Source organism: Gopherus flavomarginatus (assembly GCF_025201925.1).
Source record: "Gopherus flavomarginatus isolate rGopFla2 chromosome 13 unlocalized genomic scaffold, rGopFla2.mat.asm SUPER_13_unloc_1, whole genome shotgun sequence".
NCBI lineage: Eukaryota > Metazoa > Chordata > Testudines > Testudinidae > Gopherus > Gopherus flavomarginatus.
The window spans coordinates 1,727,602-1,745,346 of NW_026114609.1; the positions used below are offsets into that span (position 1 = coordinate 1,727,602).

At 51.7% G+C, this 17,745-nt stretch overlaps 1 protein-coding gene and 1 non-coding gene across 13 annotated transcripts in view; both read left to right on the forward strand.

Annotated features, from left to right (window-relative positions):
* Positions 1-17,745, forward strand: part of LOC127040993 (zinc finger protein 436-like) — a 563,752-nt gene that overhangs the window by 357,762 nt on the left and 188,245 nt on the right. The gene's annotated exons all lie outside the window — the stretch shown is intronic.
* TRNAF-GAA (transfer RNA phenylalanine (anticodon GAA)) lies at positions 7,977-8,049 on the forward strand. Its single transcript has one exon. It is a non-coding gene; the product is annotated as a tRNA-Phe (tRNA).

A 17,745-nucleotide genomic window follows, 5' to 3' on the forward strand; every position in this document is an offset into this window, starting at 1 on the left:
AAGTTTAAGAACAAGTACAACCTACTGATAGTACATAGAGAGAGAGTGGAGGAAGTAAGTCAGAATGATAGAGCAAAGTGCTCTAGTGAGGTGGGTTACCTCTTTTATAGGGCACAAGGGCTGGAAATCCTTCCTCCTATGCCCAAATTTCATTCCTCACTCACAAAACATTAGGGTACATTTACTTCATAGGCTAGTATGTTTGTGCTTGGTGATGCCATGTACATATGCACATAAGTTACCTTGCGGTGTACCTGTTAAATCTGTGGGTACAACACTGAAAAAAACCCTATGCCATTCTCCATTGTCGATTGGTCTAGGTAAAGGTCTTGGACAAGCATGGGTACTTATCTATTTAAGTAACATGATAAAGGTCAATTTTCCTCTCTGAGTAAAGGTCACAATATAGATATGCTAACTTTGCCTTAGCTTAACATACAGGATATCGCCTGTAGGTTCTCGTAAGTCATGTGTCTCAGTCCCCTAATCATTTTTATTGCCCTCTGCTGGACTCTCTCCAGTTTGTCCACATCCCTTCTCATGTGGGTCCCAACCCCAAAAGTACTCACATTTCACCCCATTGGCCCCAAAATGCCGTCTTTTAATATGTAAATAGGGTGCTGCCATGGTCAAGTCACTCCCGAGCTCTCCAGTGGAGCCTGCTGGCAGAGAACAAGGTGAAAATTAGCCAGGGTGTCACTCAGTCAAATCCCTGTGCTCCCCGCAGGTGGTATCAGAAAGCTCCAAGATGGCTCACTTCCCTTTCTCTCATCAGCTTCAGGCCGCAGGGTTACAAATGCACAAACCAGTTGGGATTCTCCCCTGGCCTCAGGGTGTGAGGCTGCTCTGAGAGGATGGACTTGCACACTTGGGATATTAGTGCAAAGATACAATTTCAATTTCTCTTAGAGAAATTGGAGGGCAATTTATATTTGGTAAAAATCTTATTTAGTGAAAGGAAAGCTGCAGTGACAGCCTGGTTACTGGGGTGCAAAACACCTTCCTCCTGGGAGAAATAAGAAGTTAGAATTAGAAATTTACATCATTTGTTCCAGTGTTGGTACGGGTTTAATTTTGCTTCTCTGTAGGTTTGTTTCAGGCTGTGACCATTTTGGTTTATTGGGTTGTTTTGGTTTTTTTAGTTGGAATGGAGCTTTTAATTGGCAGTTGCTGGTTTCGAATGGCTGTCCTGCAACACCAGTTTTGACATAGTTCTGCATATTTTATACAGATTTGATCAGTATTCAAGGATTCAATTCCTTTATAGGAGGTTTTAGTGGTCATGCTTATTTATTTGATGTTATTTTATCATTCTGCTGTAGCACACTTTCTTGATAAAATGTTGAAATTATTAATTTACAGCATTTGTTAGTTTTTCTTAATGTTTGGGTTTTAAATTTAGCCTTGTTTTTGGTTTCAATTTTTCATTTAGGTTTTGGTTACTGATGGGATCTTTAAGAGAACTTTGGATTCTGTACTAAAATTTGGACAGATTTAGAATATTTTAAGTAAACCCTGTTTACTATTTTATTTTAATAAAGTTTGTGTTGCTGTAAACGCTAGCCGGGGGGAGAGGAGATGAGCCTGGCCTTTAACTGAGAAGAAGCAGAGGCATAGCCCCCGTGAAGGGTAGGGCTAGGTGATGGGGGGCACAGCCCCCCAATTTTTTTTATCTAGCCCATCTCAGTCCCCCACTAAAAGAGAAGAGTCTGATGCCATCCCTGCTGGTCACTGGGTGTCACTGCTCCTCCATGGGAAACATGCTCTGTGCCTTACCCAGATTGGTGGGAAACACACTCTCTGCCTTACCGTGACTGGTCCGTGGGTGTCACTGCTCGTAGAGTGCAGACACATGCTGTGCATTACGCCACCTGGCCACTGGGTGTCACTCCTGCATCAAGGGAAACACCTTCTGTGCATTACCTTGAATGACCACGAGGTGTCACTGCTGCTCCAAGGGAGACATAAGAACGGCCAGACTGGTTCAGATGCAAAGTCCATCTAGCCCAGTATCCTCCTGTCTTCTGACAGTGGCCAGTGCCAGGTGCCCAGAGGGAACGAACAGAGCTGGGAATCATCAAGTGATCAATCCCCTGCCGCCCATTCCCAGCTTCTGGCAAACAGAGGCTATGGGCACCATCCCTGCCCACCCTGGCTAATAGCCCTTGATGGTTCTATCCACCGTAAACTTATCTAGTTCTTTTTTGAACCCTGTTATAGTCTTGGCCTTCACAACATGCTCTTGCAAGGAGTTCCACAGGTTAACTATGCAACTGCCCTGAGTTTACCACCCCCTCCCCTGGCCAGGTTGTATATGGAAAAGAGGATGAGGATGAGGAGAGCCATGATGTGTCTGTCACTGGCTGGTGCCTCAGTTTCCTCTAGGCAGCAGTGCTGCAGGCTCCTTTGGTCCGTGCCCATGCAACTGTGTCTGGGGAAGGGGGAGTAGAGGCTCATGCTTCCCAGCCCCACGCCCCACCCCCAGCAGTTGGGGAATCCAGGCCAGCTTTAACCCTGGTAGCAGGGCCGGGATTTGCCTGGGCTGGGGTAGGGCTGGGGAGGAATTGGGAGGGAGACAGACGCACCTGTTGTGAGGGTAGATCCTCCCATTCCCTGCCAACCACCTTCACTTCTTGCAGCATAGCACTCCCTAGCATTTCTTTCTCTGTCATGGGAGCTGTCTGCTGCCTGCTTCTCCCTTAGCATCGTCTCTCCCCATCCTGGGGCACTGGTATTGCTCATCCTGTGCAAACAGGCAGGCCCTGGTGTGCCCCATGGCACTGCCCTGCAAATATCGAAGTATGGGGGTGGGCGAGGCTGGGGACCAGGACTCCTGGGTTTTCCCCTCAAATGTGGGAGGGGAGTGGAGATTAGGGGGTACAGTGGGGGAGGGGCAGGGCTGGGATCTAGGGCTACTGCTCTTTCTGGTTTTCTCCACCTCCTGCAGCTGCCTTGGTCCTTTCAGTGCATTTCTTGTTCCATATTCATTTGCTGACTTGTGTAACTCACCCCAGAGGTGGCTGCATCTCAATGTTGGGTGAGGCACCCTTGGCTGCATCACCTCCTAACCGCATCTCTCTCCCCCTTCGGGTGACCCTGCAGCACTCAGCAAACATCCACAAGATCATGGGGCACTTTGAGCACTGGGCAGGCAGGGACCAGGCGCCCAGCCCTCCCTCCAGAGAATGGGACCCAGCACCCCCTACTTTTTACAGGGATTAAAAAGGGGCAAAGGGGGGCAAATCAGAGGAGAGGGTGGCCAGGGTCTGAGCAGGGGGTGGAAATTGACTGGTCAGGGGGTCAAGCAGCTGGAGGCAGAGTTAGGAGAGAGACTGAAGGGCAAAGTCAGGGAGGGGGGAAGAAGCTGGAGTTAAGCCCAGAGGGAGGCGCTGCCAGAGGGTTAAACCCCGGCACAGGCAGGGGCAGAGGGGTAACAGTTATCTCGGTGGGCTGAGACTCCAGTGTTTGCAAACATGGGTGGGGGGAGCAGAGGGGCTTTTTTATTTCCCCTCTCACAGGCAGCACCTCTCAGCATGGGCTTCCCAGGGCTGGGCTCTTAAAGGCACAGGCATCCCACTGCCTAGACACTGCAGCTCCTCTCTGATGTAACCTACTGAGGTGCTGCAGTAAGAGACTTAATTCAGTGAAACTGGGCATTCCCTATACACCCCCCAGTCAGGGGGCTGTGCACCCCCTTTCCCGAATTTCCCCAACACCCCCTCCCGCAGTGGTCAGGTAGTTACATGCAGTGCTGCCAATGTTGTCATTGGTTGCAAATTTGAATGGAAATTGAAACGTTAACACACACTTTAAAAGCAGATACAACGTATGAAAACTACTTGGACCTGAGAAAGTAAAATAGGTTTGGAAAGTCTGGACAAAGCCGGGTTTCCTTACCCAGCTGTTGTGTTTGCTGACAATGTTGGTGCATTGGCTTCGGCAGTGTTGGCCAACCTTAGAATTTCAAATGGTGATTTGTAAGCGAGGTGTGAATGAGCTCTCCCCGACAGCTAGTGATGACCAGGGTTGGGAGGAGGCTTTGGGACCAGACTGTATTTACATGAACTCACCTACTCTGCTGAGATATCCAGCGCACAGAGCTGGGCTGCCTCTGCTCTAGGTGCCCAGAGGAGGGAAGGTGTGTGGGGCTCCAGCCTGGGACTCTTCCTCCCTCCTGCCAAGCCCTGACTATTAATCCCAGCCCTGTCACTCCTTTCTTCAAGCGCCATGTGGGCCAGAGGAAACGTGTGGTAGGAAGCACAAGGGCCAAGCTTGTGAACATCAGGTACAGCAGCAAGAATCCCAACTATCAGGGTAGCAAGTTCTAGAGCCCTAACCCATTGTAGCCATCCCAGCCAAAGACCTGGCTCTAGGAGGTGTGAGTCACCCAGCAGGAGGGGAAAGATTCACTCTTACACAGCTGGAGACAGGGGAGTTGAGCTCTGGGGCTTTGCCACAAGCATGGGTGGCAAGTTTGTAGAAATTTTGGTGGTGCCCAGAACCCGCCCCCCAAACTCCACCCCCACCTACCTAAGGCTCTGGGAGGGGGCTTGGGGGGGGAGGTCTGGGGTGCAGATCCTGGGCTCGGGATTAGGGTGCAGGAGGGGTGCTGGGTGCAGGCTCCAGGCTGGGGCAGGGGGTGGAGGAAGGGGTGAGAGGTGCAGGCTCTGGGAGGGAGTTTGGGGGTAGGAGGGAGTGCAGGGCTGAGGGGCTGAGGATGAGGGATTCATGATGCAGGAGGGGGCTCAGGGCTGGGGCTGAGGATTGGGGTGCATGGGGATGAGGGCTCTGGCTGGGGCTGGGGCGTTCAAGGGCAGCCTGTCTTGCCATTAGTGGTTGGCGGGCACTAGGACCCTGGGGCAGCAGACAGCAGTTCTGCCCAGAATCCCTCTACTCCAGCAGCAGGAGCAGGCAGGGGACAGGCGCACACTGCTTTTTGTCAGGCAGGGACTCAGTGTGGCAGCGGGAGGGGTGGCAGGCAGGGGCCAGGGCCCAGGGAAGAGACCCAGCTCCAAATACTGGTGGAGCAGGGCCCCCAGCCCTGAATATTCCTGGAGCCCAAGCACCACACATGTATATAACCTGCCGCCTATGACCACAAGCCAACACAAGATCTCACTGAGATTTGAACTCAGATTACAGGATTCAGAGTCCTGAGTGCTGCCCATTACACCATGGGACCAGCTTGTGCTGCCTTCTCTGCACATTGGTGACCCTCATGGGGCTGGCTTGTGTAAGGGGGCTCTTGGCCCTTTACTAAAACTTAGTGTGTGTGTGGGGCGGGGGAATTGGTTGGCTAGTTCCCAGCACCAATAGAAGGGGGAAGGATCAATGGGAAATCAGGACCCTGAGACTGACAGTCCCCAGGGACAATGGGGAGAGGCCAAAGCTCCAAGTTAGCTGCACTGACAGGCCAGACAGTGTAATGAGAGAGTCACCAGGCCAGGGGGTCCCATCCTCCATGTGAGCTGGAACTGCCTGGGCGAGAGTGGGGCAGAGCTAAGGAGAGAGCAGGAGCCTGAGAAGAGCCGGGGAGCAGATCTGTGCAGGTGTAGTGCCAGAAACTGCTGCATGTAGGAATTTGCAACCTGTAGCAGTTACTGATACCTGAGGTTGTTCTTATTTGCTGACTTGTCCTGACTGGCTAAAACTTGACAGTAGTGTCTCTAGCAAAGGCCAGTCCCTGGCCCCTTGGTCCAGACATCCCCCTTCATATCAGGCTAGGGTGACCAGATGTCAAAGATGAAATATCGGGACGCGGGGGGCGGAACAAAAAAATAAGCCGGAGGGCCCCCCTGCCGCCAAGCGGCAGTGGCACAGCCCCGTCTCCAACCAGCTCTCGGCTCCAACCCCCACTACATCCCCAGCTCCCCCATCCCCTCACTCCTGGGCCCAGCCTGGGCTCCGAGCTCTGCAGCCGAGCCATGATCCGGGCTCCTCCTGCAGCTCCCGGGCAAGGGGTGAACCAGGCAGCTCCCGGCAGGAGCGTGTCTGCCCCACGTGTGTCTCCGCCCCCCGCCCACCTGGGCCCTGCCTGCTCCACACTGCCCTCAGCCCCACTGCGCTGCCCCGCAGGCTGCAGGGCTGGAGCAGCTTGTGCGCTGCGCTCCCGGCCATGGCCATGGCCCGTGTGCAAACCTGGGAAGGAGGAAGAATGCCGCGTGCTTGGGGAAGAGGCAGGGCCAGAGCGAGGATTTGGGGAGGGATCCAATGGGGCAGCGAGGGGGTGGGGCTGGGGGCAGGGCCCGGGCCAGGATTTGGGGAGGGATCGAATGGGGGAATGAGGGGGCGGAGTTGGGGGGAGCAAGTATCCCTCCAGACTATGCCTGTGTGCCGGAGAAGAGGACAAAGTTATTTGTTTGTCCAGGGTCCCGACCAAACATCGGTCGGGATGCGGGACAAACAAGAAAATATCAGGACAGTCCTGATAAAATCGGGATGTCTGGTCACCCTACATCAGGCTTCAAGTTGAGAATCATTTCCCATTCCTGCTGTGTGGGAGGGGAGACTTTTAAATGCGCTCTCTGTGCTACTGCACATGGCTAAGCAAAGAGAACAAACCCCAAATCCCCCCTGTGCTTTGGGAGCCAGGTTTGTGGTGAGAATTCTGTAGTTCAGATGACTTCACACGTGGTCATTGTGATTCTTTACCAGTTTCTCTAGCATTGGGGCAGTTTTTCACTCACACCTGTGATAGCCAAGTGGTTAAGATGTGGGAGTCGAAGTATAATAGGGTTTCCCTCTGCAGATTTGAATCCTGCTCACAGCATGGCCTGTGTTTTGGCCAGTCTCTCACCTGGGCAACACCTCTGTACCACCCCCTGAGACACTGTCAATTCTCTCCCCACCCCAAGTAAATCCTGTTCTGCTCCTTACATAGAGATCCCTGCGGCATCACCTCACACTGTGTCCCTGGGGGGTCAGGCAAACTCTCAGCACCTGAAGCTTCTGCCACTCACCTGGTGCCCCATGGATGAACCATAGCCCTGGTTCTGCTCTTCTCTCTAGAGTACGAAGGAAGCCAAGTCAGCAACTCCATGGGAGCTATGGGGCTGCAGAACCAACTGAGAAAAAATAGGTGCTCAGGACTCACTGGCAGCCAGCTCCTCCCCTGCCCACTACAGGCCTTGCTGACAAGCTCCTCCTATTCCCCTTGAGCACCTCCCACTTGCCAGTGATCAGTGGGGTTCAGGAGGCACTGGGTGGGGAGGGGGATGAGCAGGGACGGGAAGAGGTTGGGGAGGTTGAGGAATGGTGCAGGAAGTTGCAGGGTGGGAAGAGATGGGACGGGTAGGGCAGGGCCTGGGGACGAAAGAGGGGATTTGTCCCATACCCCAGACCCCTCTAGGGCCAGCGCTGAAGGAAAACACTGGCTATGACAGTGACAATAAAACTGACCAGCATTGCGGGGGAGGCTGAGGGAGATCCACACTCATCAGGTCTCTTCTCTCCCCCAAGGTGAGCCAGACACTGCTCTCTCCTGGCTCTCTAGCAGCAGGATGCCAAGGAGCCATTTCCCCACAGGAAGTGCATTGAGTGCCCCTGTGGTGCTGGGGGGTGGGGCTGGCACTGCTGCTGGCTCTGGGGCTGGCAGGGAGGCTGATGTCTGCACAGACTCTCAGCTGCCAGGCCGGAGGGGGCACTTGGGACCTTACCAGACTGGATCAGTGAAGACGGGGGGTTGACAGAGAGATACAGATGCTTTCCAGAGCACGGAGCAGCATCCGCCCATGCAGCCAGGCAATGAGCATTTCCCACAGCCTGGAGCCGAGGGGGAGGCAGCAGCTGCTGTTCCAGCTGCTTGGGGACAAGCCCTGCCAGCCAACAGACACTTCTTACTCACCACAGCTAACGGTGCTGGGTTCCTCCGGTGGGGGTATGAAGCAGCCGTTTGTTTTCCTCTCCTTTTTGTGTGCAACTGCTTACAAAAACATCCCAGACAGAGAAGCAACAGGCCAAAATACTGTCATGCAGCTGCTAAAGTAGCTCAGTTGGACGAGCATTAGACTGAAAATCTAAAAGTCCCTGGTTCAATCCCAGGCTTTGGCAGGCCCTGTCATTCCTCTTTGTGAAGAGGTGGCTTGTTTTCTGGGAGCACAGCAGTGCTTGCACCCAAGCTAAGTTACTGATCTTGGGCTCTGCAGTAGGAAAACATTGAATGGGCTTCTGCCCCTAGTTGGCCCACCTCACCTTTAATAATGAGAACTGTCTTTCCCAACATGGTAGGAAGAAAGTGAGGCAGGGTAGCCCTCAGGAATGGTGCCAGAGGGCTGCTAGGCAGGGATTGGGGATGGAAGCTCCTCTGGGCAGCTGAGCCAGGGCAGTACCAGGGAAGGGGCATCTGTAAAAGTGACCCCACACACCTCTCCTCCTCTGGGCACCTAGAGCAGAGGCAGCTGGTGCTGACAGCTCCAAGGGAAGGCTTAAAAGCCACAGAGCAACTGAGGTCAGGGCTAGAGGAGGGCAGGACCATGCCTAGGTGTGGCCTTCAAACATGCACAAAAACACCCAGCCAGCCTTCTCCCTGCCATGCTGAACACCCACTGAAGGTCACCAGCACACGGGGCAGCTGCTGATGCTCTGTGGCCAACATCACAAGATGGTAGGAAGGCAGGGCCAGACTCCATGGTGGGGCCTCTGACTGGTCCCACTCAAGGTGCTCACTTTTGCAGTGGGGCAGGAGATTTTATCCCAAGAGGCTTTTCCCCAGCTGGCGAGAAGCAGAGAAGCACCCAGGCTCCCAAGGTGCTATATAGCAAACCCCCTCAAACACAGGGACTGGCGCACATTTGGAAGGGGGAAACTGCTCTACACACTAGCCCGGGCAGCCGCCCATTTTCTTTGACAAGTCAGGAATGGCAAAGGCTAGACTGGAAGCACCTGGGACTTCTGCCCTAGCCTTTGTGACACCCAACCCCAAACTCCTTCCCGGGGCTGTCGCTGAAGGCAGAGCATTGGCCTGAGCAGCCAAGAAGAGGTTCCAGCCCTGAAGGGAGCAGGACTTTCAGCACGAAGGTAAAAGTGCACCAGCACAACCATGAAGGGACTCAAACCCTCAATGACCTCATCTGAGGTCAGAGGCCTTAACCATTAGGCCACATGGTCACACAAGAAAAGGCCCTCCAGGCATTTCTTTGGAAAAGGCAGACACTAATACATCCGACAAAGTGGGGATTCACCCACGAAAGCTCATGCTCCAGTACGTCTGTTAGTCTATAAGGTGCCACACGACTCTTTGCTGCTTATGGAGACATTGTGTTTCTCAGGTCAGCTACTGAGGGGGGCCGAGACTCTCTGGGCACAAGAAGTGGAGTTCCCAGTGAGATGTGAGACGTAATTATCTGGAGACGAGTGCAGGGCTTTGGCAGGGAGTCTCAGGCATGAGGGATTGTGGTGCAGCAGATGGACTGGCTCTTTAGGTGTGGACATTTAGTCTCACTGAGGAGGAGGAGAAATCCTGCTGACAGGCAGTGTCTAAGTCCGGTGCAACCGCTAGGTGAACTAGTCAGCCGCCTATGGTGCCAAGTGGTTGGGGGCACCAAAAATCGCATTCAGGGGAGGCGATGGAGTGGAGGTGAGCTGGGGCAGGGGGCTGTGGGGGGGAAAGTGAAGTGACCTGGCCCCAGCCTGCGCCGCTCTGCCAGCTCGGGCTGGGGGACGGGGTGCTGTGTAGGGAACCAAAATGTCTAGAGACAACCCTGAATAGATCATTTTTCCACAGTTACCGATGGCTGTTAGAATAGAGCTATTCAGGCTGCTTATACAGGCCTAGACTTTAAGAATTTAGGTGTATTTTTATCACTTAGCTAGTGACAAGGGTATAAACCAAAGAACCAAAATCCCAGTCTGCCTGTGTCTGGGCCTTCTCTCCCTAGGAGAGTCTGAGCCCTTGTTCGTAGGTGTCATAAACAGATAGTTAAGGGTTAATGTCTCTTTTACCTGTAAAGGGTTAAGAAGCTCCATAAACCTAGCTGACACCTGACCAGATGACCAATAGGGGTACAAGATACTTTCAAATCTTGGTGGAGGGAAGTCTTTGTTTGTGCTCTTTGTTTTGGGGGTTGTTCGCTCTTGGGACTAAGAGGGACCAGACGTCCATCCAGGCTCTCCAAATCTTTCTGAATCAGTCTCTCATGTTTCAAACTTGTAAGTAATTAGCCAGGCAAGGCATGTTAGTCTTATTTTTGTTTTCTCAACTTGTAAATGATCCTTGTTTCCTGAGAGGATTTTACCTCTGCTTGCTGTAACTTTGAACCTAATGCTAGAGGGGTTTCCTCTGGGCTATATAAATCTGAGTACCCTGTAAAGTATTTTCCATCCTGATTTTACAGAGATGATTTTTATCTTTCTTTCTTTAATTACAAGTTTTTTCTTTTAAGAACCTGATTGATTTTTCCTTGTTTTAAGATCCAAGGGGATTGGGTCTGGACTCACCAGGGATTGGTGGGGGGAAAGGAATGGGGATGGTTAATTTCTCCTTATTTTAAGATCCAAGGGGTTTGGATCTGTGTTCACCAGGGAATTGCTGAAGCCTCTCAAGGCTGCCCAGGGAGGGGAATGTTTTGAGGGGACAGGGAGTGATCCAGACAATAACTTCTGGATGGTGGCAGTGTTGCCAGATCTAAGCTAGTAATTAAGTTTAGAAGAGTCCATGCAGGTCCCCCACATCTGTACCCTAAAGTTCAGAGTGGGGAAAAAACCTTGACAGTAGGCTAAGGCCTTTGGCTAAACAGCAGGGGCAGCCATATGCTGGGAAGTGATCGGTCACATCCTCACCTCCCAAACTCGTCACACTGAACTAAGGTGGGGTTGAGCTGTTAGGAAGACGATCCTGTCCCAATAGTGCCCATCACCACCAGATAAAGAACCAGATTTTAAGGGGGCATCCAGTCTGGCAAGAAATCCCTTCTCAATGGTTGTGGTTGTGAAACCGTCATTTCTGTAGGGTTTATCTTTATGGCCCCAGCTTTTCCGTTGTAAGTCTGTCTGGTCCTCTAATTCTTTCTGTCTGCTGCAGAATTAATTTTGCTGGGTGTAAGTTAATTAGGGGAGTGGGATGTAATTGGTTAGAGAATTCTGTTACAATAGGTTAGAATTGGTTAATTACATTTCAGTAAAATGATTGGTTAAGGTCTCGCTGAGAATATTACTGTATAAACTGGGGTCAAAGAGGCAGTGGGTGGGGAAATTGGCATCATGCTTGCTAACGGGGGGTAGGAATAGGGAACGGGGAACAGGGACACAGGCAAGGCTCTGCAGTGTCGGAGCTGGGAAGAGGGACGTGGGGTAAACACTCTGCAGTGTCAGAGCTCATAGACTCATAGATTTTAAGGTCAGAAGGGACCATTATGATCATCTAGTCTGACCTCCTGCACAACGCAGGCCACAGACTCTCACCCACCCACTCTTGAAACAAACCCCTGACCTATGTCTGAGCTATTGAAGTCCTCAACTCGTTGTTTAAAGACTTCAGGGTGCACAGAATCCTCCAGCAAGTGACCTGTGCCCTATGCTGCAGAGAAAGGTGAAAACCCCTCAGGGTCTCTGCCAATCTGCCCTGGAGGAAAATTTCTTCCTGACTCCAAATATGGTGATCAGCTAAACCCTGAGCATGTGGGCAAGACTCACCAGCCAGCACCCAGGAAAGAACTGTCTGTAGGGATGTGGGGTAAATGCTCTGTGGTGTCAGAGCTGGGAAGGGAACACAGGGGAACAGACTCTGTCCCTGTATAGAGATAAGCCTGACTGGTGTGAAGGGCTTTGGAATCTGCTTGCTTGGAAACTAACCCCAGTAAACATCCCTTTGTCTGCGCTTCGGACTTCTGGTCTTTTGCTGCTTGCTGTCTGTGCGACAAAAGCCAGGGAAGTGGGTAGGGGAAGGGAAAGCCAAAGCCCTCTAACAATGGCTCCTTGCTCCTCTCCCTCCAGGCTCAGTGGTGAAGGATGGGCAGGACTCCAGGCTCTGCTTGAGGGATCCTGGCACAGGGGCTGGTGGGGGAGAAAGGATTGTAGATTCTGACCCGCACTCTGGAGAGGAGCTAATAAGTGAAGGGGGCATTTTTGATTCCTCCCCTGCTTCAATGTCCCCAGGGCTGGAATTCTACATTCCATAGGGCCAAATGAGGGGGTGAAGCCATTTGGCTAATGAAAACGAGTGCTCTAGGTGAGGCTTGAACTCATAACCTCAACATAGCTCCTCTCAGTGCTGCTCTATAAGTACTCTGCACTAACCAACTACACCACTGTTAATTACTGGTATCTTAGTCCCCTAGGCTGATAAAGGCAAGGAGTGACCCCAAAACATTCTCAGTGGGATTAAGAGCCGGTATCAGCAAGCGTTGTACTCGGTGGGGTGGATTCTTCTTAAGGCTTCCAGGCACCATTTGACCCTTTTGTTCTTCCCTGTGTAATAACAGAGCTGACTGACACTCACTGTAGAGTCTTGCTGCAGACCAACAGATCTGAAATCACTGATCACCAGGTCTAAGCATTAGTCCTGCTTTGGGACAGTGTCTCTCATCTAAGAAACCTCAGAGTCTGCGCTAGCAGTGAGGCTCCCTCACTAACAGCTGAAATCAGGGAGAGCTGTGTGAAGTGCAGGGCCCCAGGGGTGTCTGAACAGGGGGGAACAACATCCCAGGACTTTTAAAAATGGGAGGGCTCTGCCTTGCCACTTTGTAATGACCGTAAGGGTGAGTGAGGGTGGGGAGGGGGCCGAGAGCAGCGAGCAGGAGGATGGGTCTTGGGGGAAGAGGCAGTGTAGGAGTGGAGGTGAGCTGGGGCAGGGGGCTGGGGGGTGCAGGGAGAGGGCGCCCGCAGCAAGAAACGGGGGTGGGGGCATGCAGGGGAACCGCTCCCTGTCCCTGCTCACCTCTGCTCCGTCTTCTCCCCTGAGCAAGCTGCCCCCGCTCTAATTCTCCTCCCCTCCCAGGCTTGCCACACTAAATAGCTGATTAGCACCACAAGTCTGGGAGGCAGGAGAAGTGGAGCGGTGCCAGCGTGCTCAGGGGACAAGGCAGAGCGGAGGTGAGCTGGAGTGGGGAGCTGCTGCAGGGGGGGCTGCCTGGCTTTTTGCCATGGCCCTCGCCCCTGTTCCCCCCCAGCCCTGCCCCCCCCCCCCGCCCCTGCACTCACTGCATGGTTCACTCCTCTGGCTCCCAGCCAAGCTGCCGGCAAGTGCTGTGGGGCGGTTCCCCCCTCCCCTCAAACTTGGGAACCAGGGGAGCTGTCATAAACAGATAAGTAAGAGTTAATAGCACAGAAGTGCTTCATATCTCTTTGCCTGGAAAGGGTTTACAAGAACAGTGAGCCTGGCTGTCACCTGACCTGAGGACCGATCAGAGGACAGGATACTTTCAAATCTTGAGGGAGGGAAGTTTTCTGTGTGTGCTGTTAGTTTTTGGTTGTTGTTCACTCTGGGGGCTCAGAGGGATCAGACGTGCAACCAGGTTTCTCTCCAATCTCTTCAATACAGGCTCTTATAAGTTCAGACTAGTGAGTACTAGGTAGATAAAGTGACTTAGGCTTATGTTTGTTTTCTTTATTTGCAAATGTGTATTTGGCTGGAAGGAGTTCAAATTGGTATTTTGCTGAAAAGATTTTAATTTGTACTTGTATACTTAGGCTGGGATGGTGTTGCCAGTGTCTATAGCTGAGAGACCCTGTAACATATTCCATCTTAAATTTACAAAGATAATTTTTACTGTTTTTCTTTCTTTAATTAAAAGCTTTTCTTGTTTAAGAACCTAATTGTTTTTTATTCTGTTGAGACCCCAGGGGACTGGGTCTGGATTCACCAGGGAATTGGTGGGGAGAAAGGAGGGAAGAGGGAGAGAGAGGCTGATTTCTCTCTGTGCCAGGATTACTTTCTCTCAGGAAGAGTCTGGGAGGGGGAAAGAGAAGGAGGGAGGAAGGTGAATTGTCCTCTCTGTTTTGTGATTCAAGGAGTTTGAATCACAGTGATCTTCCAGGGTAACCCAGGGAGGGGAAGTCTAGGAGAGGCAACGGTGAGGGAAAGGGTTTACTTTCCTTGTGTTAAGATCCAGAGGGTCTGGGTCTTGGGGGTCCCCAGGCAAGGTTTTGTGGGGACCAGAGTGTACCAGGCACTGGAATTCCTGGTTGGTGGCAGCGCTACAGGTTCTAAGCTGGTAATTGAGCTTAGAGGAATTCATGCTGGTACCCCATCTTTTGGACGCTAAGCTTCAGAGTGGGGATTATACCATGACAGATGGTTACCAGCCATACCGTCCCATCTGCTGCTTTGCAAGTTGACAGTGACAGTTACCAGTTATACTGAACCATCTGCTGCTGTCATGGGTGCTCCTGGCCGGCCTCGGTGAGGCTGGCCAGGGGTGCATGGACAAAAATGGGAATGACTCCCCAGGTCATTCCCTTCTTTGAGTTTTGTCTAAAGGGAGAGTCAGTCCTCTCTAGACTATCAGGCAAGCCTACTAAAAAACAAGAGAGGCAAACGGCCACTCTGGGTCAGAGCCCCAGACATCCCGCAGAAATGAAGAGCTGCATGCCATTCCAGGGGGTGCCCCTGCAACAACCCCACCTGTTCCTTCCCTCGTCCCCCACCCCTCCTGGGCTACTGTGGCAGTGATCCCCCTGTTTGTATGATGAAGTAATAAAGAATGCAGGAATTTGAAACAACACTGACTTTATTGCCTCTGCAAGCAGAGCTCAAAGGGGGCCAAAACCACAGAATTGCGGCAACACTAACCCTAATCCGACATGGCAAATACCGATTTCAGCACTACTCCCCTCATCGGTACAGATATTGGTATTAAGAGCCCTTTATATCGATATAAAGGGCTTCGTTGTGTGGACGGGTGCAGGGTTAATGCGATTTAATGCTGCTAAATTAGATATAAACTTGTAGTGTTCACCAGGCCAGAGAGAGCAGCAGGTTTTCCCTACTGTTTCCCACTCTTGTTTTCTTGACTAGTTCTCCTCCACACCAAGTTGCTCTTTTACTCTGTGAGTCTGGCAAGCTAAGTTGGCAGCACGTCACACTTTTAATCAGATGGTCCAGGGTTCAAGTCCCTGGTCAGGTGATAAACTACTCCCCAAGATCTTAAACTGTCTCTCCGGTGTCTTCTTTGACATAACTTTCTCTCTTCAGGATTTTCCCTTTCCTCAGAAGGGACTTTTTGTGTGTGGGTTTGAAGGGGCAACTTCCTGACAGCCCCTCTGTCCTTGCAGCCTGGAGGAATAAAGGCCTCTGGGCATATAGCATGTTCCTTCCCTGCACACACACACACACACACAAACACATAGAATATCCCTAGGAATTAGAATAACCTGCTGCTTTCCCCTTTCCTGCTGGATCCCCAAATGACGATGCTCTTCAGCCTAAACCCATGTCCCCTCTTTTCCCAGTGCCCCTCAGTCCCAAACTTCATTCCCTCCTATGCACACTGCTTCTCACTCCCAACCAGAGCCTACTCGTCTTCACCCTTCTCCTCTGTCCCTACTCACAGCCCACTCAATCCCAACCCACAGACCCCTCCTCCTCATGCTGCTCCTCACTCCCAACCCACAGCCCCCTCCTATTCCCAGTGCCCCTCAGTCCCAACCCACAGCTCCCTCCTTCCCTCCAGCAGCACGTGCTTCAGACCCCCTCAGGATGATTTTCTTGCAAGGTTTCGTGTATGAGTCTGCATGTGGATTTTACAATATGTTGGAAATATGTTGGATTGCTTGCCGAAATGATCACTTTGGCTGGTGTTGGATTCCCAGTCTCCTTGTTATTGGGGCAGGAGAAATAAAGCGTTGTTATCCTTGTTGTGTAAATTGAGGGCAGCACAACTGTACTTGGCAGACCCCGATTGAGGGACTCACGCTCAGTTCAATAGCACTTGCTAAGCAGGGGACAGGGGTTCAAAAGCCAAATGGGCCACTGCCTGGGTCCTAATACTAAAATTTAGGGATTAGATCAGTTTTAGGACAGGGTGGCAGTGAAGGGATGAGTGCGTTCCTAGACAACATAGTGAGTATTGTGCCTTCTTATTTTCCCCCTTTTCCACTCAGGATGGCAGGTGAACTCTACAGAAGCACCTCTGGGCTTGCACTGACTAAGGACAACAGCTGTGAGTGGGGTGCAGAGAGGGGATGGCTCATGTTTAAGGACTTTTGGTTGCTGGACTTATGAACTGTAGGGAGAAGGACACTGCCCAGCTTATTTGGGGGGTGGGTCTTTTCCTCTTGGTTTATGTTTATGCGTTGGGGCTGCTGACATGACTTCAGCTAACCCTGGGCTTACATTGCAATGTAGACATACCCTGAGAGGGCATCTATAACGTAATAAAAGCAGTGTGGCCCGGCTGGCCTGGATCATCTGACTTGGACTCCTGGGGCTCAGGTTGTGAGGCTAAAAACTGTAGTGTAGACATTTAGGCTCAGACTGGAGCTCAGGTTAGGAGACCTTCACCCCTTGTGGGGTCTCGGAGGCTGGGCTCAAGCCCAAGTGTCTAGACTGTAATTTTATAACCCTGCAGCACGAGCCCCACAAGCCTCAATCAACTGACCCAGGGTTTGAGAATAGTGACTTGGGTGTGTTTATGACAGTGCAGACATAATACTACGCTATGTCCACGCTGCAATGAAACACCCAGGGCTGCCCCATTCCAGCTCAGGCTCCCGAGGCTTTGGCCGTGGAGTGGTAAATTTGCAGTGTAGATGTCTCAGCTCAGGCTCAATACTGGGCTCTGGGCCCCCTCAAAGTTGGGAGGGAGTTTAGCAAGCAAAAAAGGTAAAACCGCAATGAAGTATTACCCTGGACTCAATGGCATTTCTCCATTGGTCTGTCTGCTTTGGGGCAGGGACAATAGCACATCCTGCTGCATTCATTATTTCATAGGATGGTTTAGGATTTTCATTCTCAGACACTGGGCACAAAGCAGGACTCAACCCTCGGCATAAACTAAATGAGCTGCCCACAGATTCTGGCAGCCACAATGAGCATTTGGTGTGAGAGCTCAGACCTGCCCCTGTCCCAGAGGGAGGGGGTCATCCATGAGGGGACTGGACCACTAACCTACCAGCTCCTAACTCCCAAACGTTCAGTAACTCTGTTATCAGTGCCTGTGTGTGTAATTTAAACTATAAGAAAACCCACACTGGGCTAGACCAAAGGTCCTTCTGACAACAGCCAAGAGCAGGTACCCCAAAAGCCACTCAACAGGGCCCCACTGGCAGTTATTATCCCTGCCTGAAAAGCAGACAGACCAATGGAGAACTGCCATGAGTCCAGGGTAATACTTCCCTGCAGTTTTACCATTTGCACTTGCTAAACTCCCTCCCAACCTTCTGGGCTCCTAGACCTATCCTAATGTTATGTCTACACTATGATTAAAACACCCAGGTCACCTGTCTCAAAGCCCAGGTCAGCTGACTCAGGGTTATGGGACTTGGACTGCAAGACTATAAAATTTCAGTGCAGACATATGGACTTGAGCCCAACCTCTGAGACCCCACGAGGGGTGAGGGTTTCTGAACCCAGGCTTCAGTGTGAACACAAATATCTGCACCACAGTTTTTAGCCTCTCAGCTTTAGCATAATGAGCCCAAGTCAGATGACCCAGGCCAGCCATGCTGCCATCTTTATCCCGGGAGAGATGGACTCTAAGGGTACGTTCCCATTGCAATGGAAGCCCAGGTGTAGCACACTGTGCTTAAAGCAGCACCCTGCAAGCCCCATATTTACCTCTCTCATATAGTGATGATACATTTGAACAAAGT